At 40.1% G+C, this 26,192-nt stretch overlaps 1 protein-coding gene across 1 annotated transcript in view; it reads right to left on the bottom strand.

Annotated features, from left to right (window-relative positions):
• Nucleotides 1-26,192, bottom strand: part of ACOXL (acyl-CoA oxidase like) — a 1,233,832-nt gene that overhangs the window by 277,459 nt on the left and 930,181 nt on the right. The window lies entirely within an intron of this gene.

The following is a 26,192-nucleotide window of genomic DNA, read 5'->3' as shown; positions in this document are numbered from 1 at the left end:
ATAGTCCTATACTTGTAGCAGATGACGTTTGGGAAATTACAGTACAAAATAAATTATGATTATAACCACTGTAATAAGAGATACACTTTAGCATATTTCATCTTATGATTGCATAACAATACGCTTTGCTTTTATAAATAAGATTAGTGTGTTCAATTTAAGTCAATTGGTGGATTAGTGTTGACATTATTCTTTTATTATCGTTTGTTGAAAAACGCAATTAAATTTGGTTAATTCACTAATGGGCAGGATCTGCACTATAGTGATAATATTGGCTGAAATATTGCAAACAATGTCCCCCCTTTTTTGGTTTGCTATTTGAAATGTGATACGCATTACGTGATATTATTCATAAATATTACATATAGATTTTTGATATCAAGCTATTTTATGCACTTAATCTACTAGGGACACACAAGAAGATTCCGTTTCAATAGAGTCAATATACTTATTCGTGTTAACATTACTCTTTGTTCTGACAGATAAGAAGAGTGTGTCTTATTTAAGTCAATTTGTGAATGAGTTTTGACATCATTCTCTCATGATCGTTTTTTGAAAAACGCAATTAAAATTTAAATTTTCTATCAATATACATTGAGAGGCATAAGAGGAGGAGATATAGAACAAATGCTGCTCCAATTTGAATACCGCTGGATTTTTTGGCTTAATACCCTTACACCCAATGGGATTAACGAACAGGATGGATTTGCGGCATTCCTGTAAATGAACAATAGGTGACTTTTAATGTGCATATAGATCAATAATCCATGACAGAAGGAACAGTAACACTATTGTAATAACTCATATAGGGATAAACTACCATACTGGCACGAATGATAGTCCTATACTTGTAGCAGATGATGTTTGGGAAATTACAGTACAAAATAAATTATGATTATAACCACTGTAATAAGAGATACACTTTAGCATATTTCATCTTATGATTGCATAACAATACTCTTTGCTTTTATAAATAATAATAGTGTGTTCAATTTAAGTCAATTGGTGGATTAGTGTTGACATTATTCTTTTATTATCGTTTGTTGAAAAACGCAATTAAAATTTGGTTAATCCACTAATGGGCAGGATCTGCACTATAGTGATAATATTGGCTGAAATATTGCAAACAATGTCCCCCCTTTTTTGGTTTGCTATTTGAAATGTGATACGCATTACGTGATATTATTCATAAATCCTACATATAGATTTTTGATATCAAGCTATTTTATGCACTTAATCTACTAGGGACACACAAGAAGATTCCGTTTCAATAGAGTCAATATACTTATTCGTGTTAACATTACTCTTTGCTCTGACAGATAAGAAGAGTGTGTCTTATTTAAGTCAATTTGTGAATGAGTTTTGACATCATTCTCTCATGATCGTTTTTTGAAAAACGCAATTAAAATTAAAATTTTCTATCAACATATATGGAGAGGCTTTATTTATTTATTTTTCTACATCAATAGAGTATTTACATTCGTGTGATATAGGAAGGATGTTGACATCATTCTCTTATGATCGTTTTTTGAAAAACGCAATCAAATTTTTTATCAACATACATGGAGAGGATTTATGCATCAATTGAGGATTTTCCTACGTGTGAAATAGGAAGGATGAATCTCATTATATGTGTGTTGAAATGTGTGAATGAAAATCTGTTATTGGTAATGAACGCAGATTTTTGTATTGTAAGACACTTTCGAATCCAATTGGTGGATAGAATTAATCTTTGACCAGGTGGGAGTGACAATTTTGAGTAAGCTAGACCTGCATGATTGAAATTTACAATCGAGTTTAGTAAATCATGTTGGGATGGAACGGTTGCTGTCATCTTTCAATGCTCCTGACACCTATTCTTGATTTTGAAACAATGTAGCGAATATCTAATATCTTATATTACAAAATTGTTTCAACATGTTACTAGCCTGACATCTGCTTGATAAGATCATGTGATGAATCTTTAACCAATTGTGTTAAGCCTCTTGTGATAGGCTGCATCTAGAGGTGTGTGCTTAGAACCAATTTCTATTGGTCAATGACGATACAAATACCGGGTTGGGGCCCTGACTCTGGTTAGCCTCTGAGAAAGCCGTGCTAGCGGCGAAATGTACATCAGGCATTGTCTGTGTGCATGAGACTTGCTAATTTGTGTTTACCTGGGACCTTTCTAAGCTCATATTGATGGTATATAATGAATACTGAATAGATTATATATCTACTATTATTTCAGCATACTATATTATGAAGGGGTTGATGTTTGCTTAAACTAACACCGTTGCCACTATTTCCATTAAGTTACAATTACACCTAACACTACACTATCATTAAATTAATTACCTAAACTAACTACAATTAAATACAATTAAATTAAATAAACTAAAGTACGAAAAAAACAAACACTAAATTACAGAAAATAAAAAAATAATTACAAGAATTTTAAACTAATTACACCTAATCTAATCCCCCTAATAAAATAAAAAAGCCCCCCAAAATAATAAAATTCCCTACCCTATACTAAATTACAAATAGCCCTTAAAAGGGCCTTTTCATTGCCCCAAAGTAATCAGTTCTTTTACCTGTAAAAAAAAAAAATACAATAGCCCCCCCCCAAATTAAAACCCACCACCCACACACCCAACCCTACTCTAAAACCCACCCAATCCCCCCTTAATAAAACCTAACACTACCTCCTTGAAGATCACCCTACCTTGAGCCGTCTTCACCCAGCCGGGCACAAGTGGCCCTCCAGAGGGGCAGAAGTCTTCATCCGATCCGGCCAGAAGAGTACCTCCAGACGAGCAGAAGTCTTCATCCAGGCGGCATCTTCTATCTTCATCCATCCGGAGCGGAGCGGGTCCATCTTGAAGCCAGCCGATGCGGAGAATCCTCTTCTTCTGACGACTCCCGGCGAATGAAGGTTCCTTTAAAAGAACGTCATCCAAGATGGCGTCCCTTGAATTCCGATTGGCTGATAGGATACTATCAGCCAATCGGAATTAAGGTAGAAAAAATCCTATTGGCTGATGCAATCAGCCAATAGAATTGAGCTTGCAATCAGCCAACAGGATTGAACTTCAATCCTACTGGCTGATCCAATCAGCCAATAGGATTTTTTCGACCTTAATTCCGATTGGCTGATAGAATCCTATTAGCCAATCGGAATTCAAGGGACGCCATCTTGGATGACGTCATTTAAAGGAACCTTCATTCATTGGGAGTCGTCGGAAGAAGAGGATGCTCCACGTCGGCTGGCTTCAAGATGGACCCGCTCCGCTCCGGATGGATGAAGATAGACGATGCCGCCTGGATGAAGACTTCTGCTCGTCTGGAGGTACTCTTCTGGCCGGATCGGATGAAGACTTCTGCCCCTCTGGAGGACCACTTGTGCCCGGCTGGGTGAAGACGGCTCAAGGTAGGGTGATCTTCAAGGGGGTAGTGTTAGGTTTTATTAAGGGGGGATTGGGTAGGTTTTAGAGTAGGGTTGGGTGTGTGGGTGGTGGGTGGTATTGTATTTTGTTTTACAGGTAAAAGAGCTGATTACTTTGGGGCAATGCCCCGCAAAAGGCCCTTTTAAGGGCTATTTGTAATTTAGTATAGGGTAGGGAATTTTATTATTTTGGGGGCTTTTTTATTTTATTAGGGGGATTAGATTAGGTGTACTTAGTTTAAAATTCTTATAAATATTTTTTTATTTTCTGTAATTTAGTGGGGTTTTTTTCGTACTTTAGTTTATTTAATTTAATTGTATTTAATTGTAGTTAGTTTAGGTAATTAATTTAATGATAGTGTAGTGTTAGGTGTAATTGTAACTTAGGTTAGGATTTATTTTACAGGTATATTTGTCTTTATTTTAACTAGGAAGTTATTAAATAGTTAATAACTATTTAATAACTATTGTACCTAGTTAAAATAAATACAAAATTGCCTGTAAAATAAATATAAACCCTAAGCTAGCTACAATGTAACTATTAGTTATATTGTAGCCATCTTATGGTTTATTTTATAGGTAAGTATTTAGTTTTAAATAGGAATAATTTATTTAATTGTAGTAATTTTATTTTGTTTTATTTAAATTAGGGGGGGTTAGACTTAGGGTTAGACTTAGGTTTAGGGGTTAATAAATTTAATATAGTAGCGGCGACGTTGGGGGCGGCAGATTAGGGGTTAATAAATGTAGGTAGGTGTCGGCAATGTTAGGGACGGCAGATTAGGGGTTAATAAAATTTAACTAGTGTTTGCGAGGCGGGGGTGTGGCGGTTTAGGGGTTAATATATTTATTAAAGTGGCGGCGATGTCCGGTCGGCAGATTAGAGGTTAAAAACTTTAGTTAACTGTTTGCGATGTTGGGGGGGCCTCGGTTTAGGGGTTAATAGGTAGTTTATGGGTGTTAGTGTACTTTTTAGCACTTTAGTTAAGAGCTTTATGTTCCGGCGTTAGCCCATAAAACTCTTAACTACTGACTTGTAAATGCGGTAGGAGTCTTGACAGGAGAGGGTCTACCGCTCACTTTCTCCAAGACTCGTAATACCGGCGTTATGCAAGTCCCATTAAAAAGATAGGATATGCAATTTACGTAAGGGGATTTGCGGTAAGCTCGAGTCGCGGAAGAAAAGTGAGCGGTACACCTGTACCTGCCAGACTCGTGATACCAGCGGGTGTTAAAAAGCAGCGTTGGGACCTCTCAACGCTGCTTTTTAAGGCTAACGCAAGACTCGTAATCTAGCCAAATGTTTTTTTTTAAATGATTATTTATAATCAGGGGTCAAGTCCAGTGGGAACGCATGGGAACAGAGTTCCTGCACTATTTTTGGAAGGTGGAACTAAGTTCCCCCTGGACAGAGAACATATCCTCTAGTAATGGGCAGTAACACTTCTTACAATATAATAAATGCAAGCCTGTCAGTGGTCCTGCTGTGTTATCACCCACACTGTGTGGACCATATGATGCTTACATTTCTGTGTGGCTTGCTCTGGGGTTATTTAGCTCCCCTCAGCAGAAATAGGATTATTGCACCTTAAGTGAGTGAGACTCTGTGACAGAGGAGTCTCGAGTTGCTGTCAGACACCGAGGTCTCAGCCCACCCTGGAAAAGAAGGAGGGGAGAAGAAGGAGGGTGTGAGGAACTGAAGCTAAGCTGGTTATGCACCATGTGAGTTAAAAACAAAGTATGGACATCCTGGATCTTGACATTAAACAGGCATTCATGTGTGTCTAGTTTAGGTAAGTTGTTTTAAAAAAGTTCAGAGTTTCACCTAAGAACAAAATTGCACATCAAGCAAGGAAGAGTCATGTCCTTCCAGCTCTCTGCTTTCTCTCTGATTGGAATTACTTTTAGTTCTTCCAGATATAGTTGGGATGAGGTTTGCAAGGGAAATACGTGTGTACACACAAAGGAAAATAGCCCTGGCATTAAAAGGTGTTTGTGAAACATCTTATAGTAGGAAAAGCCCAATTACTTTATTTTTTACACCAATAGTATGTGCAGTCTTTTTATCTATGTTGTTGTCTGTATATCTGTCAATTTCTGGTCAGCAGGCCAGATTCTTGGCAGAATACTGACTTGTGCAAGATAATGTATTTGCTGCAAATTCATGCTTACTAGTTTAATCCCAAAGTGCAAGGTGATCTTTTTTGCTTTCCATATTACTGTACTCCCATGCCTCCTGCTTCCTCTGCCAGTGTTACTTGTTTCACATTTACTTGGTATACGTGTTAATGGTAAAAGAAAATAACACTCCAACGCCTTGTGACCATAATTTTACTTTCAATTCACATTATCATTCACCTAGATTACGAGTTTTGCGCTATAAAGGGAGCAAAACGAACGCAACAAAAGTTTTTTTACCCTCATAGCGCTGCCATTATGAGTTTTTGAAAAGCCAGCTTGTGCGTGCGATATGGTTGTATTGAGCTCCATACCACACAAAATGCAAGTGCTGCTTTGACATGCTCGTGCACGCTTTCCCCATAGACATCAATGGGGGGGAGAGAGAGTAAGAAAAAAAAAACGGAATGAAAAGCTCTGTAACGCAACCCCATAACATAACACCCTAACATAAACGCCATGTCTAAACACCCCTAATCTGCTGCCCCGGACATCGCTGTCACCTACATAAACTTATTAATTCCTAATCTGCCGCTCCCTATATCGCTGCCACTGAAATAACTATATTAACCCCTAAGCTGCCACTCCCAATATCACTGCCACAATACTAAAGTTATTAACCCCTATTCCCCAGCACCCCAACATCACCCACACTATAATAAAGATATTAACCCCTATTCCGCCGCTCCCCTACATCGCCGCCACTAAATAAAGTTATTAACCCCTAAACCTCTGGCCTCCAACATTACTACCACAAAATAAACATATTAACCCCTAAACCGCCAGCCCCTCACATCGCAACAACCTAAATTAAACTATATTAACCCCTAAACCTAACCCTAAACCTAACACCCCCTAACTTTAACATAATTAATATAGAGCTAAATTAAAGGTACATTTATTAACAAAATAATACCTATTTAAAACTACACACTTACCTGTGAAATAAAATCTAAGATAGCTACAATATAACTAATTTTTACTAGGTAGACTAGTTAGTAAATAGTTATTAACTATTTACTAACTACCTAGTTAAAATAAATACAAATTTACCTGTGAAATAAAACCTAAGCTGCCTTACACTAAAACCTAACATTACAAAAATAAAAAAACCTACCATTACAAAAAATAACAAACGAAATTATCCAAAACAATAAAAAATATTCCTAGTCTAATACCCTGTTTAAAAAAAAAAAAAAAAAAAACTCCAAAATAAAAAACCCTAATCTATAATAAACTACCAAGGGCCCTTAAAAACAGAATTTATGCTTACCTGATAAATTACTTTCTCCAACGGTGTGTCCGGTCCACGGCGTCATCCATTACTTGTGGGAAATATTCTCCCCCACAGGGAAAGGCAAGGAGAGCACACAGCAAGAGCTGTCCATATAGCTCCCCCTCTGGCTCCGCCCCCCAGTCATTCGACCGGCGGTTAGGAGAAAAAGGAGAAACTATAGGGTGCCGTGGTGACTGTAGTGTATAAAGAAATTTTTTTCAACCTGATTAAAAAACCAGGGCGGGCCGTGGACCGGACACACCGTTGGAGAAAGTAATTTATCAGGTAAGCATAAATTCTGTTTTCTCCAACATTGGTGTGTCCGGTCCACGGCGTCATCCATTACTTGTGGGAACCAATACCAAAGCTTTAGGACACAGATGAAGGGAGGGAGCAAATCAGGTTACCTAAACGGAAGGCACCACGGCTTGCAAAACCTTTCTCCCAAAAATAGCCTCCGAAGAAGCAAAAGTATCAAATTTGTAGAATTTGGCAAAAGTGTGCAGAGAAGACCAAGTTGCTGCCTTACATATCTGGTCAACAGAAGCCTTGTTCTTGTAGGCCCATGTGGAAGCCACAGCCCTAGTAGAGTGAGCTGTGATACGGTCAGGAGGCTGCCGTCCGGCAGTCTCATAAGCCAAGCGGATAATGCTTTTAGGCCAGAAAGAGAGAGAGGTAGCAGTAGCTTTTTGACCTCTCCTCTTACCAGAGTAAACGACAAACAAAGATGAGGTTTGTCTAAAATCTTTTGTTGCTTCTAAATAGAACTTTAAAGCACGAACAACATCTAAATTGTGTAATAAACGTTCCTTCTTTGAAACTGGATTCGGACACAAAGAAGGAACAACTATTTCCTGGTTGATGTTCTTGTTGGAAACAACTTTTGGAAGAAAACCAGGCTTAGTACGCAAAACAACCTTATCTGAATGAAAAAACCAGATATGGTGGATTACACTGCAAAGCAGATAATTCAGAAACTCTTCTAGCAGAAGAAATAGCAACCAAAAACAGAACTTTCCAAGATAATAACTTAATATCTATGGAATGTAAAGGTTCAAACGGAACCCCTTGAAGAACTGAAAGAACTAAATTTAGACTCCAAGGAGGAGTCATGGGTCTGTAAACAGGCTTGATTCTAACCAAAGCCTGAACAAAAGCTTGTACATCTGGCAAAGCTGCCAGTCGTTTGTGCAACAAGACGGATAATGCAGAATCTGTCCTTTTAGAGAACTAGCTGATAACCCTTTATCCAAACCTTCTTGGAGAAAGGAGAGAATCTTTGGAATTTTAATCTTACTCCAGGAGAATCCTTTGGATTCACACCAACAGATATATCTTTTCCATATTTTATGGTAAATCTTTCTAGTCACAGGTTTTCTGGCTTGGACCAGAGTATCTATCACAGAATTTGAAAACCCACGCTTGGATAAAATCAAGCGTTCAATTTCCAAGTAGTCAGCTGCAGAGAAACTAGATTTGGATGTTCGAATGGACCTTGTACTAGAAGATCCTGTCTCAAAGGTAGCTTCCATGGTGGAGCCGATGACATATTCACCAGGTCTGCATACCAAGTCCTGCGTGGCCACGCAGGAGCTATCAGAATCACCGAGGCCTTCTCCTGTTTGATCCTGGCTATGAGCCTGGGAAGGAGAGGAAACGGTGGAAACACATGCTAGGTTGAACGACCAAGGCGCCACTAATGCATCCACTAGAGTCGCCTTGGGATCCCTGGATCTGGACCCGTAGCAAGGTATCTTGAAGTTCTGATGGGACGCCATTAGATCCATGTCTGGAATGCCCCATAATTGGGTTAACTGAGCAAAGACCTCCGGATGGAGTTCCCACTCCCCCGGATGGAAAGTCTGACGACTCAAATAGTCCGCCTCCCAGTTGTCTACTCCTGGGATGTGAATAGCAGATAGATGGCAGGAGTGATTCTCTGCCCATTGGATTATCTTGGTTACTTCCTTCATCGCTAGGGAACTCTTTGTTCACCCCTGATGATTGATGTACGCAACAGTCGTTATGTTGTCCGACTGAAATCTTATGAACCTGGCTTCCGCTAGCTGAGGCCAAGCCAGGAGCGCATTGAATATAGCTCTTAGTTCCAAAATGTTTATCGGGAGAAGCGACTCTTCCCGCGACCATAGGCCCTGAGCTTTCAGGGAGTCCCAGACCGCGCCCCACCCCAAGAGGCTGGTGTCGGTCGTGACGATGACCCACTCCGGTCTGCGGAAACTCATTCCCTGAGACAGGTGATCCTGGGTCAACTACCAGAGAAGTGAATCCCTGGTTACCTGATCTACTTTAATTTGGGGAGACAAGTCTGTATAGTCCCCATTCCACTGATTGAGCATGCATAGCTGTAATGGTCTTAGATGAATTCGAGCAAAAGGAACCACATCCATTGCTGCGACCATTAGTCCTATTACTTCCATGCATTGAGCTATGGAGGGTTGAGGAATAGAATGAAGAACTCGACAAGCTTTTAGAAGCTTTGCCTTTCTGACTTCTGTGAGAAAGATCTTCATTTCCACAGAATCTATTATTGTTCCCAGAAAAGGAACCCTTGTGGACGGTGACAGTGAACTTTTTTCTATGTTCACCTTCCACCCGTGAGATCTGAGAAAGGCCAACACAATGTCTGTATGAGCCCTCGCTTTGGAAAGGGACGACGCTTGGATTAGGATGTCGTCTAGATAAGGTGCTACAGCGATGCCCCTCGGCCTTAGGACCGCTAGAAGGGACCCTAGCACCTTTGTGAAAATTCTGGGAGCGGTGGCTAAACCGAATGGAAGAGCCACAAACTGGTAATGTTTGTCCAGAAAGGTGAACCTCAGGAACTGATGATGAGATTTGTGGATTGGGATATGCAGATACGCATCCTTTAGATCCACGGTAGTCAAAAATTGACCCTGCTGGATTGTCGGTAAGATTGTCCGAATGGTTTCCATCTTGAAGGATGGAACTCTGAGGAACTTGTTTAATATCTTTAAATCCAGAATTGGCCTGAAAGTTCCCTCTTTTTTTGGGAACCACAAACAGGTTTGAGTAAAAACCTAGACCTTGTTCCCCGGAGGGGACTGGGTTTATCAATCCCATCTTTGATAGGTCTCTTACACAATGTAAGAATGCCTGTTTCTTTATCTGGTCTGAAGATAAGCGAGACAGATGGAACCTTCCCTTTGGAGGAAGTCCCTTGAATTCTAACAGGTATCCCTTGGAAACTATCTCTAGTGCCCAGGGATCCAGAACATCTCTTGCCCAAGCCTGAGCGAAGAAAGATAGTCTGCCCCCTACCAGATCCGGTCCCGGATCGGGGGCTACCCCTTCATGCTGTCTTGGTAGCAGCAGCAGGTTTCTTGGTTTGTTTACCCTTGTTCCAGCCTTGCATGGGCTTCCAAGCGGGTTTGGGCTGGGCCGCGTTACCTTCTTGTCTAGCGGCAGTGGAGTTATTAGCCGGTCCATTCCTGAAATTGCGAAAGGAACGAAAATTAGACTTGTTCTTAGCCTTAAAAGGCCTATCCTGTGGGAGGGCATGGCCCTTACCCCCAGTGATGTCTGAAATAATTTCCTTCAATACCGGCCCAAAAAGGGTCTTACCCTTGAAAGGAATATTCAGTAACTTAGTCTTGGACGACACATCTGCCGACCAGGATTTTAGCCAAAGCGCCCTCCGCGCTATTATAGCAAAACCTGAGTTTTTCGACGCCAATTTCGTTATTTGAAAGGCGGCATTCAATATAAAGGAATTAGCTAACTTTAATGCGTGAATTCTGTCCATGACTTCTTCATAGGAAGTCTCTTTCTGGAGCGACCTTTCTAGTTCTTCGAACCAAAAGGACGCTGCTGAAGTGACAGTAATAACACACGTAGCTGGTTGAAGGATGAACCCTTGCTGAACAAAAATCTTTTTAAGCAATCCTTCCAATTTTTTATCCATAGGATCTTTGAAAGCGCAGCTGTCCTCTATAGGAATAGTTGTGCGCTTCGCTAGTGTTGAAACAGCTCCCTCAACCTTCGGGACCATTTGCCATGCGTCCCTTCTAGGGTCTACTATGGGAAACATTTTCTTAAATATAGGGGGTGGGGCAAAGTGTACACCTGGCTTCTCCCACTCCTTTTCCACTATGTTCGCTACCCTCTTAGGTATTGGAAAAGCGTCGTCGTGCACTGGGACCTCTAAAAATTTGTCCAATTTGCACAACTTCTCTGGTACTACCATGGAATCACAGTCATCCAGAGTAGCTAATACCTCCTTAAGCAAAGCGCGGAGATGTTCTAGTTTAAACTTAAATGCCACTAGATCAGGTTCTGCCTGTTGAGAAATTTTTCCTGAATCTGAAATTTCACCCTCAGACAGCCCTTCCCTTACAGCCAATTCCGAATGATGCAAGGGTAAAATAGATAAGGCATCGTCAGCGTCTGATTGTTCATCCTTTTTATCTGTATTTAAAACTGAACAATCACGCTTTCTCTGAAAAGCTGGCAGTTTGGATAAAAGATTTGCTATAGAATTATCCACTACTACTGATAATTGTTGCATAGAAATAAGCACTGGCGCGCTAGGTGTCGCCTGCGCGGGCAAAGCTGGTGTAGACACAGAAGGAGAGGATGTAGAGCTATCCCCACTACCTTCATTAGATAAATCATCTTGGGCAACATTATGAAAAATAACAGAGCTGTCCTGATTTTGTTTGGACGCTATGGCGCAATTATCACAAACACTCGAAGGGGGAACCACATTTGTCTCTATACACACAGAACATAGGTTATCTGATGGAACAGACATGTTAAACAGATTTAGGCAGGCAAACAATGCAATAAAAACGATTTTAAACAAAAACGTTACTGTCTCTTTAAATAATAAAATGACACATTTATTTCTGAATGTTCAAAAAACTATGAAGGCAATATCCGATTTTTCTGAAATTTGGACCCCAGTGTCTTAATGCTTAGAAAGTATTGCACAGCAAATATGGAGAAAACAAGCAAACCGGAGCTAATTGTTGGATTTAACCGTTTTTATACACTACAATCCCTGCTACAGACTTGTTGCAGCTTTTTACCTTCCTTAGGGGTCACCATTCACAGAAAAAAGCCTTTTGGAGTCACTTTCTGAGCCACAGGACCCTATCTGCATGCACTGCCTTGTAAATCAACTGTGCAGCTGAAGCACCAAAATGAGGCTTCCTCCCTCAGCACACTAGAGTGAAGGGGCCTTCCTGACTAGATTTAGGTGTCTAAAACAGGCCAGATCAATAAAAAACGTTCCCCAGTGTATGTGAGCTTATAAAATATTTCAAATGGTATCATATTGTAATAAAAACCAATCGATTTTGCCCCTAACAGTGTCTACCAGCATAAAAAGCAAAAAAGATAACAGGCTTCCCCTTTTTGTTGAGGTGAAAGAAAAATGGCTTACCTTTTCCCCTGAGGGGAAATATGACTGTCATCTAGCATTAGCCTGTGTTGTTAGAAGGAGACCAGTCATACCTGAAGCAGATGAGTCTGCAAACTGTTACCCCCAACTGAAGTTCTCTTGTTTCAACAGTCCTGCGTGATAACAGTAATGGATTTTAGTTACTGTCTGCTAAAATCATAGCCCTCTTAAACAGAAATCTTCATCACTTTTCTGTTATAGAGTAAATAGTACAAGCCAGCACTATTTTAAAATAACAAACTCTTGATAGAAGAATAAAAAACTACAACTAACACCACAAACTCCTCGCCATCCCCGTGGTAGATGCTACTTGTTCCTTGCGGCAAGGAGAATGACTGGGGGGCGGAGCCAGAGGGGGAGCTATATGGAGAGCTCTTGCTGTGTGCTCTCCTTGCCTTTCCCTGTGGGGGAGAATATTTCCCACAAGTAATGGATGACGCCGTGGACCGGACACACCAATGTTGGAGAAAGGGCCTTTTGTAGGGCATTGCCCTAATGATATATCATCTCTTTTTCGACAAAAGAAAAATAAACACCCCCTAACATTATACAAACCCCCACCCCCCAAACCCCCAAAATAAAAATAAAGTAAAACCTAATCTACCCATTGCCCTGAAAAGAGCATTTGTATGGACCTTCAGTTCTTTTGCTGCCCATTAAAAATAAAAAAAATGACTATTCTAAAAAAAAAAACACCTCAAAAAGAAAAAAAAAAACCATTACACAAAATAACAAACGAATTATCCAAAATAATAAAAATTATTCCTATTCTAATATCCCATTTTTTTAAAAAACACCCCAAAATAAAAGAACCCTAATCTATAATAAACTACAAAAGGGCCTTTTGTAGGGCATTGCCCTAAAGAAATCGGCTCTTTTTCTACAAAAAACAAACAAACACAGCATAACATTACAAACCCCCAACCCACAAAATAAAAAAACCTAAGTAAAAAAATGTAATCTACCCATTGCCCTGAAAAGGGCATTTGTATGGGCATTGCCCTTAAAAGAGCATTCAGCTCTTTTACTGCCCTTAAAAGGGCACTTAGCTCTTTTAAGATTGCCCATTAGCCCTAATCTAAAAAAAAAAACCCACCCAAAAAAACATTAAAAACCCTAACCCCTCTTTAGATACAGTTACTGAAGTCCGGCTTGAACGATCTTCATCCAGGCGGATCCATCTTCACCCAGCCGCTCCATCTTTATCCAGGCAGATCCATCTTCATCCATCCCGGGACCAGCATCTTCTTCCTCCCTGCAGAGGCGGAGCGGTCGATGCGCGGAGGCTGAGGTCCAGGTGAAGGTCCAAGGCGGCAGTCCATCGATCCGATGTGGAGGTCCTCTATATGCGATCGTCCGCCGCACACAGAGGATTCAAATGCAAGGTTCCCCTTTTATAATGGGGGTACTATTGCATTCCTATTGGCTGAAAAATTTAAATCAGCCAATAGGAATTAGGGCTGCTAAAATCCTATTGGTTGTTCAAATCAGCCAATAGGATTTAAGCAGCTCTCATTCCCATTGGCTGATTTTTAATTTTAGTCTAATAGTTATGTTAAGTTAATTTATAGTTTAAATTTAGTTTCGTGTTTTTTTTAATATCAGGTAAGTTTTTATTTATTTTAAGATAGGGATCTTGTAATTTTAATATAAACTTAGGGGGTTGTTAGGTTTAGGGGTAAATAGTTTAATTTAGTTTTTGGTGATGTGGGGGGCTGGTGGTTTAGGGGTTAATAGATTTATTTAGTGGTAGTGATGTGGGAGGCCAGAGGTTTAGGGGTAAATAACTTTATTTAGTGGCGGCGATGTCGGAGAGCGGCGGAATAGGGGTTAATATATTTATTATAGTGTGGGCAATGTTGGGGTGCGGGGGAATAGGGGTTAATAACTTTAGTATAGTGGCAACGATGTAGGGGAGCGGTGGAATAGGGGTTAATAACTTTAATATAGTATTCGTGATGCGGGACGGCCTCGGTTTAGGGGTTAATAGGTAGTTTATGGGTGTTAGTGTACTTTGTAACACTTTAGTTATGAGTTTTATGTAACAGTTTTGTTGCGTAAAACTCATAACTACTGGTCTCAGATGGCGGTACGGATCTTGTCGTTATAGGGTGTATCGCAAGCTTTTTAACCTCACCGCAAAACTCGTAATGGCAGCGCCATGGCAATCCCATGCAAAAGCTTCATTTTTTTGAGGCGGTACTGACGTTGCATTACAGGCTAAAAGGCTTGCAGTACAGCTATACCGACAAGACTGGCTGCGTTGCTGTTTTAATGCTGAAATGGCCATTTTTTCAGAGTTAAAACATGAATGCAAAACTTGTAATCTAGCTAATTGTTTCTTGCTGCAGATTGAGTGTACACACAAACTTTATCAAGATCATGATATCAGATGTTTACATTACAGAGCCTTACATATCCTGAGAGCCAGGGTTTAACATCTCCTAAAAACATAATTTATTCTTACCTGATAAATTTAGTTCTTTCTTGACACGATGAGTCCACAGATCATCTTAACTACTGTTCGGAATATCACTCCTGACCAGCAGGAGGAGGCAAAGAGCACCACAGCAAAGGCTGTTAAATACCACTCCCCCTACCCACAATCCCCAGTCATTCAACCAAAGGGAAAGGAGAAAGGAAGTAATCTAAGGTGCAGAGGTGCCTGGAGTTTATAGAAAAGCAAACTGTCTGAAAAACAGGGCGGGCCGTGGACTCACCATGTCAAGAAATAAATAAATTTATCAGGTAAGAATAAATTATGTTTTCTTTCTAATGACATGGTGAGTCGACGGATCATCTTAATTACTGTTGGGAACCAATACCCAAGCTAGAGGGCACGGATGATAAGGGAGGGACAAGACAGTTAACCTAAACAGAAGGCACCACTGCTTGAAGAACCTTTCTCCCAAAAGAAGCCTCTGCTGAAGCAAAAGTATCAAATTTGTAAAATGTAGAAAAAGTATGACCAAGTCGCAGCCTTGCAAAGCTGATCTACAGAAGCTCCATTTTTGAAAGCCCAAGAAGATGAAACAGTCCTTGTGGAATGAGCCGTGATTCTCTCAGGAGGCTGCTGATCAGCAGTCTCATATGCCAAGCAAATAACACTTATCAACCAACAAGAAAGAGAAGTAGCTGTAGCCTTCTTACCCTTACGCTTCTCAGAAAAGACAACAAATAAAGAAGAAGACTGGTGAAAATCCTTATTCGCCAGCAAATAATATTTCAATGCAAGAATCACATCCAGGTTGTGCAACAAAACGCTCCTTATGAGAAGAAGGATTAAAACACAAAGAAGGAACAACAATCTCTTGATTAATATTCTTATCAGAAACAACCTTGGGAAGAAAACCCAAGGCAGTACGCAGAACTACCTTATCAGAGTGAAAAATAAGAAAAGGAGATTCATACTGTAAGGCTGAAAGCTCTGAAACTCTTCGAGTCGAAGAAATAGCCATCAGAAACAAAACCTTCCAAGATAACATCTTAATATCCAAAGAATGCATAGGTTCAAATGGAGCCTGTTTAAGGACTCTAAGAACCAAATTAAGACTCCAAGGTGGAGTAGTAGACTTAAACACAGGCCGAATTCTAACCAAGGCCTGACAAAAAGAATGAACATCTGGCACATCCGCCAGGCACTTGTGCAATAAAATAGATAAAGCAGAAATTTGACCCTTCAGGGTACTAGCAGATAAACCTTTCTCCAAACCCTCCTGGAGAAAAGACAAAATCCTAGGAATCCTAACTCTACTCCAGGAGTAGCCTTTGGATTCAGACCAATACAAATCTTTACGCCAAATCTTATAATAGATCTTCCTAGTCACAGGCTTACAAGCCTGAATCATAGTCTCAATGACTGACTCAGAAAAACCACGCTTAGAAAGAATCAAGCGTTTAATCTCCAAGCAGTCAGCTTCAGAGAAACAAGATTTGGATGAAGGAAGGGACCCTGCAGAAGCAGGTCCTTCCTTAATGGAAGACGCCAAGGTGGAACCTGTCCCAACAGAACCAGCAGATGCAACTGAACCTGTCCCAACAGAACCAGCAGATGCAGCTGAACCTGCACCTCAAGCACCTAGAAGCCCTGCTGCTCAAGAGCCTGTGGATGCATTGTATTCTCCCCTGGGTGAGGAATACATTGCACTCCAGAGGAGGCTCATAACAAGCTCCGAGAGCAGACAAAGAGGCCAAGAGAGGTTCCACAGGAGCCAAGAGAGGTTCTTCAGGAGCCAAGAGAGGTTACACAACGTAGCATAGAGCTGCAGAGGGACATGGCAGCATCATTAAGTGGAAGTGTTCAAAACCAGTCACAGATTATGCAAATTCTGCAGATGCAGATGGACAATAGATGGCGAGAACAAAATCAACTCTTGGGTGTGTTGGTTGAGCACTTTACACACCAGCAGGACACTGCCTCCAGCCTATCATCTGTGGCCAGCACACCAGCAGAAACATCAGAATCTTCTCAAACCAGGAGAACAAGGCAATCCACTACAGTCACCTCAGCTCCCTCATCTAAGAAGCCAAAAAAGAAATAAATATTCTTATAGTTCACCATAAATCTAAGAAGCCAAAAAAGAAATAAATATTCTTATAGTTCACCATAAATCTTGTCCTCTGTTATTTACCATATAATTGCCATCAACATCCATGTGAGGTGTGTTTTAGTACACTAATATTGTTAAAACATATAATAAGACCTGTGTGGAAATGGCAAAAAAAAGGTAATATTATCCTGTTTATGACATATTCTTGTACTATAACTCACATCCACAATAGTTGTTTATGAAGGGTACATATAGTAATATTCACTTCTAAGATGTAAATCAATGTATCTCACATCCAATATAAATTGACACATTGGTATATATAGTAGTGATGTTACTGATAGGGTGGGCATTATCAAGTGTTTTAAGTCTGCAGGTGAGAGGTTGTGGTGTCTGTGATTGGTTTGACACAATTGCAAAGAGGCAGCCTTCATAAGGTCTTAGAAATTATCATATGAGCCATCCTAGGTTTTGCTTTCAACTAAGAATACCAAGAGAACAAAGCAAGTGTTATAATTAAATCTGAAAGTAGTTTGAAATAACATGCCCTATTTAAAAGAAGAAGGTTTTCTTTGGACTTGACTGTCCCTTTATATATTTTGGCATCAGTGCCAAGCTGTGTTAGCATTAGAATAAATTACACTCCAGTGGGTTCTAAAGAGATGAAGGTAATACAATTTAAAGTAAATAAGCAAGTATATGTCCACAATGTGATAAAGTACCTACAAGCTCAATCCATTTGATTATGTTGTGGCTTCAAACTATTTCAAATACACAAATAAACCTTAAAAAAACAATATCATAGTATACTGTCTCTTTAACCTTGAGATGCTGCTTAAATGTATGTGTTTGTTAAGGCTTCCAGGGAGTTACGTTGCTTTTTTAGTCAGTGAAAGGGTTGCTGCGCCTGCAATATGTGGCGAGATGAGAATGGAGTAGATTTTCTGAATTCTGCGCGCATAAGTCCTTACGCTGCATATTGGATACCAAATTGCGCGGCTGTTCTATGTTAGTCTATGGCTAAAAAAAATACATCCAAACGGTAAAATATACGCGCGTAACTTGTATGCTACGCCGTATATGTAATACCAAAATCGCGTAAAATCTGGCGGCGGAGGATTTTGCGGGCGACGCTGCATATGTAATGGAGGCTGATATCTACCACCCAGGGATCCTGAACATCTCGAACCCAAGCTTGAGCGAAGAAAGAGAGTCTTACCCCCCACAAGATCCATTCCCAGATCGGGGGCAGACCCTTCATGCTGATTTTGAGTCAGCAACAGGCATCCTGGACTGCTCCCCCTTATTCCAAGACTGATTTGACTTCCAAGATGGCTTGTACTGTTCCTGCTTGGAGGAAGAAGAGGAAGATTTCCCAGAGAAGTTACGAAAGGAACGAAAATTACTCTGCCAACCCTTTTGTTTATTTCTTTTATCCTGAGGAAGAGAATGCCCCTTCCTTCCCGTAATATCAGAAATAATCTCAACCAAACCTGGCCCAAACAAGGTCTTACCCTTGTAAGGAATAGACAAAATCTTAGAGAAGCATCTGCAATAAAGGAATTAGTCAACTTCAAAGCCTTGATTCTATCTTGAATTTCTTCAAGAGGTGTATCTTGCTGAATAGAATCAGACAATGCATCAAACCAATATGCTGCCGCATAAGTAACCGTAGCAATACATGCAGCCGGTTCCCATTGATACCCCTGGTGTACATAAATCTTTTTAAGCAAAGCTTCCAACTTCTTATCCATAGGATCTTTAAAGGAACAGCTGCCCTCAATAGGAATAGTGGTCCTCTTGGTCAGAGTGGAATCTGCTCCCTCCACCTTAGGAACCATCTGCCAAGATTCCTTAATAGAATCAGCAATAGGAAACATCTTCCTAAAAATTGGAGAAGGGGAAAAAGGAATCCCAGGCTTCTCCCATTCTCGTACAATAATATCTGAAACACGAACTGGTATAGGAAAAACTTTTACCGAGGAAGGGACATCAACAAACTTATTAAGCTTACTAGATTTCTTAGGAATAACCATGACTGATACCTCAGAGTCATCCAAGGTTGTCAAAACCACCTTGAGTAACAAACGGAGGTGCTCCAGCTTAAACAAGGAAACAACCTCAGGTTCAGAAGAAGTATTTACACTATCAGAATCCGAGATCTCACCCTCAGATGCTATTGAAGTATCTTCCTCCTCAGACTTATGAGAAGAAACACTAGACACAATTGCAACAGAATCAGAAACCTTATACTTCCTCTTGAACTTCCCCTGTAACATAGGAAAAGCTGACAAAGCCTCAGATACTGTTGAGGATATATGGGTAGCCATATCCTGCAAGGAAAAAACAACCTGAGATGAAACACAGGGCACTGCAGAAGATTGGGACGTATGAGGAGAAAGCTGCAGATTAGCCTGAACAGGAGACTCCTGAACAACATCCGCCCTAGAGAATGAAGGCTCAGAATCAAAACGTCTATCCTTGTAATGTAATGTTCTCTCAATACAAGTGGAACAAAAAGGGATAGGAGGCTCAACATTAGTATTTAAACATAGAGAACAAGCAACAGCTTGCAGGGCCTCTTGGTCCATCTTATTCCAAAGGAAAAAACCTTAATCAATAAAAAATTCTAAGTTCAAATCAGAATTTTAATGAAACAAAAAACACGTTACTGTCCCTTTAAATTCTAAACAGACTTTTTTTTTTTTTTTAACTAGAAAATCCTTAAGTAAACTGCACAATAAATCTTGCAGCAAAAATGTTTCACAAAATGAATGCAAAGAGAGACACAAACGTTATAGTCCCTGAAATTCAGACAGAAACTTAAATATAAACAGAGCAACAGTCCCACAAAAAAACAACAGGCAACCTCCACACCTCAGCAAGCTCTGCTGAGATGCCTACCTGACCTCCTTGCTGCCGGAAACAAAGTCAGAACATGATCCGGACCTCCATACAGCTGCACCGGAGAGAACAATGAACCACCTCTGAGGAGCTATGCAACAAAAAACGCAGTTGCTATCTCAGAAAAGCCTGTCTATTGTGGGCATGGCCTAACAAACCTCCCGGTAGCCATTAATACACAAACAAAAAACACGTACACCAAAGTGAAAACATAATAAACTGAGCCAAACATCCCCAGTGCCTGCAAAACTGCCATACAATAAACTGTTAACGTAAAAGGCTGATTGTATATTTAGACAGAATTAACTGTCAAAGTGCCAAATTCTCTTATATCAAAACAGGGAAAGAAATAGGCACCTCACATGGACCTGTGAAAAAAAGAAAAGGCTGAGTAAACTTACTCAAACTTTCAACCAAGGGCAGCATGAAATTACTTGGGAGGCCCAGTGGGGATTATACCCCACAAGTTCCCAAATGCCTAAAAGCCACCACTTGCTCTACTGAAGAGACTGACATGGACTACAGCTAAACCCCAAAGAAAACCAGAGCAAACTTGCTCAACTTAAAAAATAACAAACTCTTGATTGAAGAATCAGACACCTAACTTTACCCCTCCTTGCAACTGATACAAGCAAAGAGAATGACTGGGGATTGTGGGTAGGGGGAGTGGTATTTAACTTTAATTTGCTGTGGTGCTCTTTGCCTCCTCCTGCTGGTCAGGAGTGATATTCCCAACAGTAATTAATATGTAAAAAAAGAACCCTTTTCATTGGCCGCATGATTTTAAAGAAGAATAGACCTCTTTGTAGGTTGGTTGAGAAATAATAAGTATTGCTAAATTCTTAACTTGCTTTAAAGTATATAGAAGCTTTGTTTTGACATGCAATTAAAGGGACATAATACTCATATGCTAAATCACTTGAAACTGATGCAGTATAACTGTAAAAAGCTGACAGGAAAATATCACCTGAGCATCTCTATGTAAAAAAGGAAGATATTTTACCTCACAATCTCCTCAGCTCAGCAGAGTAAGTTCTGTGTAAAAAGTTATACTTCACCTGCTCCCAGCTGAAGGTAAAAATAAAAAAAAATGAAGAAATGAACAGCAGCCAATCAGAATCAGCATTGCTGAGGTCATGAACTCTTACTGTGATCTCATGAGATTTGACATAACTCTCATGAGATTTCATAGTAAGCTTCCTTTACCTGATTGGTGAAATAATATGAGAGTGCACAATGCTCATCCCTTCAGATGTCCCAGGACAGACACACTAAAATGCTGCTTAGAAATCCTTTACAATGGGAGGTGGCTACTGAGGATATTGTGAGGTAAAATATCTTTCTTTTTTACATAGAGATGTTCAGGAGATATTTTCTAGTCAGCTTTTTACAGCTATGCTGCATCATTTTCAAGTGTTTAAACATTTGGGTATTATGGCCCTTTAAGTGCATATTAACACAAATATAGTACTTTATGTAATTATTAAGTTTAATAAGATCCCTTTATTACCCATTCTCCAGTTTTGCATAACCAACACTGTTATATTATTACACTTTTTACCTCTGTGATTACCTTGTATATAAGCTTCTGCAGACTGCCCTTTATTCAGTTCTTTTAACCATTTGGCTGCTAAGCCATTTCCCACCTGGGTGCTAAACTGGATTTGAGCTTTTTTTTTTTTTTTTACTTTTTAAAAATATAGTTATTTTTAGCTTTTTTACCTTTTTTTCCAGATCCCCAAGACTTATATCATTGTAAAGGTTAGGCGATTACCATTTCAATGGTGGGTCTTGGGGGTCTGTAGCTACTTAGATGCCTGAGATCAAGGCTTCTAAGCAGCATGCCCCCATTTCCCTATATTGTCCATTGTTAATTTTAAATAAAGATGAGAGGTGAAGTCATCACGTCATTGCGCGTGACGTCACCACGCAAATTGTGAAGCCCCAGGCGATGCCTCTCACTATTCATTCCAGATCGCGGGGGTGGGAGTAGGTGGGAGCCCCCAGATTGCCCTCAAGGTGGGTGAGTGTTAACGACGGCTCTGAGCCGTTGTCAGCACCTGACTGGGATAATTTGCGATGGCTCAGAGCCATCATTAGCACTCAAAGGGTTAACAGACTTGCATTTTAGCCAATCAGTACTTACTCATAAATGACTCCACGGGAGTGAGCATAATGTTATATACATGGCACACATTAATTAGTGCTGTCTAACTGTGAAACAGTCAAAATGTACTGAGATATAAGGTGATCTTCAAGGGCTTAAAAATTCAGATATGAGCCTACCTAGGTTTATCTTTCAATTAAGAATACCAAGAAAGCAAAGCAAATTTGATGATAAAAGTAGATCAGAAAGTTGCATGCCCTATCTGAATCATGAAAGTTTAATTTTGACTTGACTGTCCCTTTAATATTAGGTGATTTATTTAATATCTTAGGGCATCTAATACGCATTGTATATTTAAGATTTTTTTATTTCTCCTATGACAGAGGTCCAGAATATCACATGCACGTTCACGTATTCCCCTACAGTCAATAGAGAAAAAAAACTAACTCAACATGAAAATATGAATATGTCACATTCCAGTGTTCTGCACACAGCAGAGTATGTTAAATACTCTGTGTATATATATATATATATAATATATATATATATAACAACATTAAAATTAGGGGGAGGTAAAAGGTGAGTTTAAAATCCTCCACTACGCACAAAATATAGAGAAAATAACTCATTGTGTAGTTCATTAACAAATCTAGACAGGCCAGAAGGCTTGTTTTTCCCACAGAAAACCTCTGAATTACATTGTTTCCAATGCAGCAAAGGATTCTGGGTAAGATATGCAAATTAGGTTCACGACAACACACCTTTTTACTTCAAGTCTGCTTTTCAGCAGATTCCCTTTACGCCAAATAACAGTCTGTCCTGGGATGGTTATGAATCACTGCACTAACCCTAGCTAAGCTTATAAGCTGTGTGAACAGCGATACTTTGGCATAAAGGGAATCTGCTGAAAAGCAGACTTGAAGTAAAAAGGTGTGTCATTGTGAACCTAATTTGCATATCTTACCCAGAATCCTTTGCTGCATTGGAAATAATGTAATTCAGAGGTTTTCTGTGGAAAAAACAAGCCTTCTGGCCTGTCTAGATTTGTTAATGAACTACACAATGAGTTATTTTCTTTCTCTCTCTCTCTCTCTCTCTCTCTCTCTCCTTACAAAATTATTTTATTAATATTACTTAGGGGTGCAGGCAAACAAACAAATAACTACACAAAATAGAATATTAGAATATTGCGCACATCCACTTCTATATTATCAAAACATGTTCAATATTGCCAAGAATCACCTAAGCTCATATTTTAAAATAGGGATCTTAGTCACACAATATGGCCATATTTTGCTTAAGCCAGTCACAAAATGTTGACTGGTCCTAACACTGCAATGTGATGCCTTTCTGGGCTATAACATTCCTGGCCATATTGTGTGACTAAGATCCCAATTTTAAATTATGAGCTTAGGTGATTCTTGGCAATATTTAAAATGTTTTGATAATATAGAAGTAGATGTGCGGCAATATTCTATTTTGTGTAATTATTTGTTTGTTTGCCTGCACCCCTAAGTAATATTAATAAAATAATTTTGTAAGGTGTGCAGAAACATTTGTATTTGTATTTAAAGGAAGACTAACTACCTTCATGGATTCTAGCACCCCACCCCCCGGTTGCTCAGGTGTTCTCATAATAGGACTATGGAAGTGTGTATAAAGCCAGGGAGGCTAGTTGAAGCAGGAATGTTATAGCCCAGAAAGGCATCACATTGCAGTGTTAGGACTAGTCAACATTGGGACACCTTGTAAGTTGGTGACTGGCTTAAGCAAAAACATAATTTATGCTTACCTGATAAATTTATTTCTCTTGTAGTGTATCCAGTCCACGGATCATCCATTACTTATGGAATATATTCTCCTTCCCAACAGGAAGCTGCAAGAGTCCACCCACAGCAAAGCTGCTATATAGCTCCTCCCCTAACTGCCATATTCAGTCATTCGACCGAAAACATGCAGAGAAAGGAAAAACCATAGGGTGCAGTGGTGACTGTAGTTCAAATGACAAAATTACCTGCCTTAAAGTGACAGGGCGGGCCGTGGACTGGATACACTACAAGAGAAATAAATTTATCAGGTAAGCATAAATTATGTTTTCTCTTGTTAAGTGTATCCAGTCCACGGATCATCCATTACTTATGGAATACCAATACCAAAGCTAAAGTACACGGATGATGGGAGGGACAAGGCAGGTACTTAAACGGAAGTTACCACTGCCTGTAAAAAACCCTTTCTCCCAAAAATAGCCTCCGAAGAAGCAAGGTATCAAATTTGTTAAATTTGAAAAGTATGAAGCGCAGACCAAGACTCCGTCTTGTAAATCTGTTCAACAGAAGCCACATTTAAAAAAGGCCCAAGTGAAAACCACAGCTCTAGTAGAATGAGCTGTAATCCCTTCAGGAGGCTGCTGTCCAGCAGTCTCATAAGCTAAATTAATTATGCTTTTTAACCAAAAAGACAGAGAGGCTGCTGAAGTCTTTTGACCTCTCCTCTGTCCAGAATAGACAACAAACAAGGTGAACGTTTGATGAAAACTGTAGTAGCTTGTAAGTAAAACTTTAAAGCACAAACCACGTCCAATATTGTGTAATAGACGTTCCTTCTTTGAGGAAGGATTAGGATACAAGCATGGAACAACTATCTCTTGAGTAATGTACTTGTTAGATACCACCTTAGGAAAAAACCCAGGTTGGTACGCAGGACTACCTTATCCGTACGAAGGACCAGATAAGGAGAATCACATTGTAACACAGATAACTTGGAGACTCTACGAGTCGAGGAATTAGCTACCCAAAAGGAACTTTCCAAGATAAAGATTGATATCTATGGAACAAAAAAGGTTCAAACGGAACTTCTTGAAGAACCTTAAGAATCAGGTTTAAGCTCCATGGCGGAGCAACAGTTTTAAACACAGGCTTGGATCTAACCAAAGCCTGACCAAATGCCTGAACGTCTAGAATACCTGCCAGACGCTTGTGCAAAAAAATAGACAGAGTAAAAATCTGTCCCCTTTTAAGGAATTAGCTGACAACCCTTTTCTCAAAAACATCTTGGAGAAAAGATAATATCCTGGGAATCCAGACTTTACTCCATGAGTAACCCTTGGATTCATAACAATCAGATATTTACACCATATCTATGTTCAATTTTCCTAGAGACAGGCTTTCATGTCTGTATTAAGGTATCAATGACTGACTCGGAGAAGCCATGCTTTGATAACATCAAGCGTTCAGTCTCCAGGCAGTCCATCTCAGATTGATTCTATTTAGATGGTTGAAAGGACCCTGAGGTAGAGGGACCTGTCTCTGAAGCAGAGACCGTGATGGAAAGGATGACATGTCCACCAGATCTGCATACCAGGTCCTGCGTGGCTACGCAGGCGCTGTCAAAAACACCAAAGCCCTCTCCTGCTTGGTCTTGACCTCCGGAGGAAATCCCACTCCCCCGGAAGAAAAGTCTGACGACTTAGAAAATCCACCTCCCAGTTCTCAACACCTGGGATATGGATAGCTGATAGACAAGAGTGAGTCTCTGTCCAGTAAATTATTATAAGACTTCTAACATCGCTAGGGAACTTCTGTTCCCCCTTGATGGCTGATGTAAGCCACAGTCGTGTATATTGTCCGACTAAGTATGATGTACCTCAGAGTTGCTAACTGAGGCCAAGTCTGAAGAGCATGGAATATCACTCCCAGTTCCAGAATATTTATTAGAAGGAGGGTCTCCTCCTAAGTCCACTATCCCTGAGCCTTCAGGGAGTTCCAGACTGCATCCCAACCTAAAAGGCTGGCATCTATTGTAACAATTGTCCCATCTGACCTGCGGAAGGTCATACCCTTGGACAGATGGACCCGACATAGTCACCAGAGAAGAGAATCTCTGGTCTCTTGGTCCAGGTTTAACAGGGGGACAAATCTGTGTAATCCCCGTTCCTCTGACTGAGCATGCATAGTTGCAGCGGTCTGAAATGTAGACGTGCAAACGGTACTATGTCCCTTGCCGCTACCATTAAGCCGATTTCATTCATGTACTGAGCCACCGAAGGGCGCGGATGGGATGAAAAAAACACAGCAGAAATTTAGAAACTTTGACAACCTGGACTCCATCAGGTAAATTTTCATTTCTACAGAATCTATCAGAGTCCCTAGGAGGGAAACCCTTGAGATTGGGGATAGAGAACTCTTTCCTTGTTCACTTTCCACCCATGTGATCTCAGAAATGCCAGTACTACGTCCGTATGAGACTGGGCAATTTGGATGTTTGACGCCTGTATCAGGATGTCGTCTAAATAAGGGGCCACTTCT

Source organism: Bombina bombina, chromosome 4 (genome assembly GCF_027579735.1).
Source record: "Bombina bombina isolate aBomBom1 chromosome 4, aBomBom1.pri, whole genome shotgun sequence".
Taxonomy (NCBI): domain Eukaryota; kingdom Metazoa; phylum Chordata; class Amphibia; order Anura; family Bombinatoridae; genus Bombina; species Bombina bombina.
This window is presented reverse-complemented; position numbering and strand designations above follow the sequence as displayed.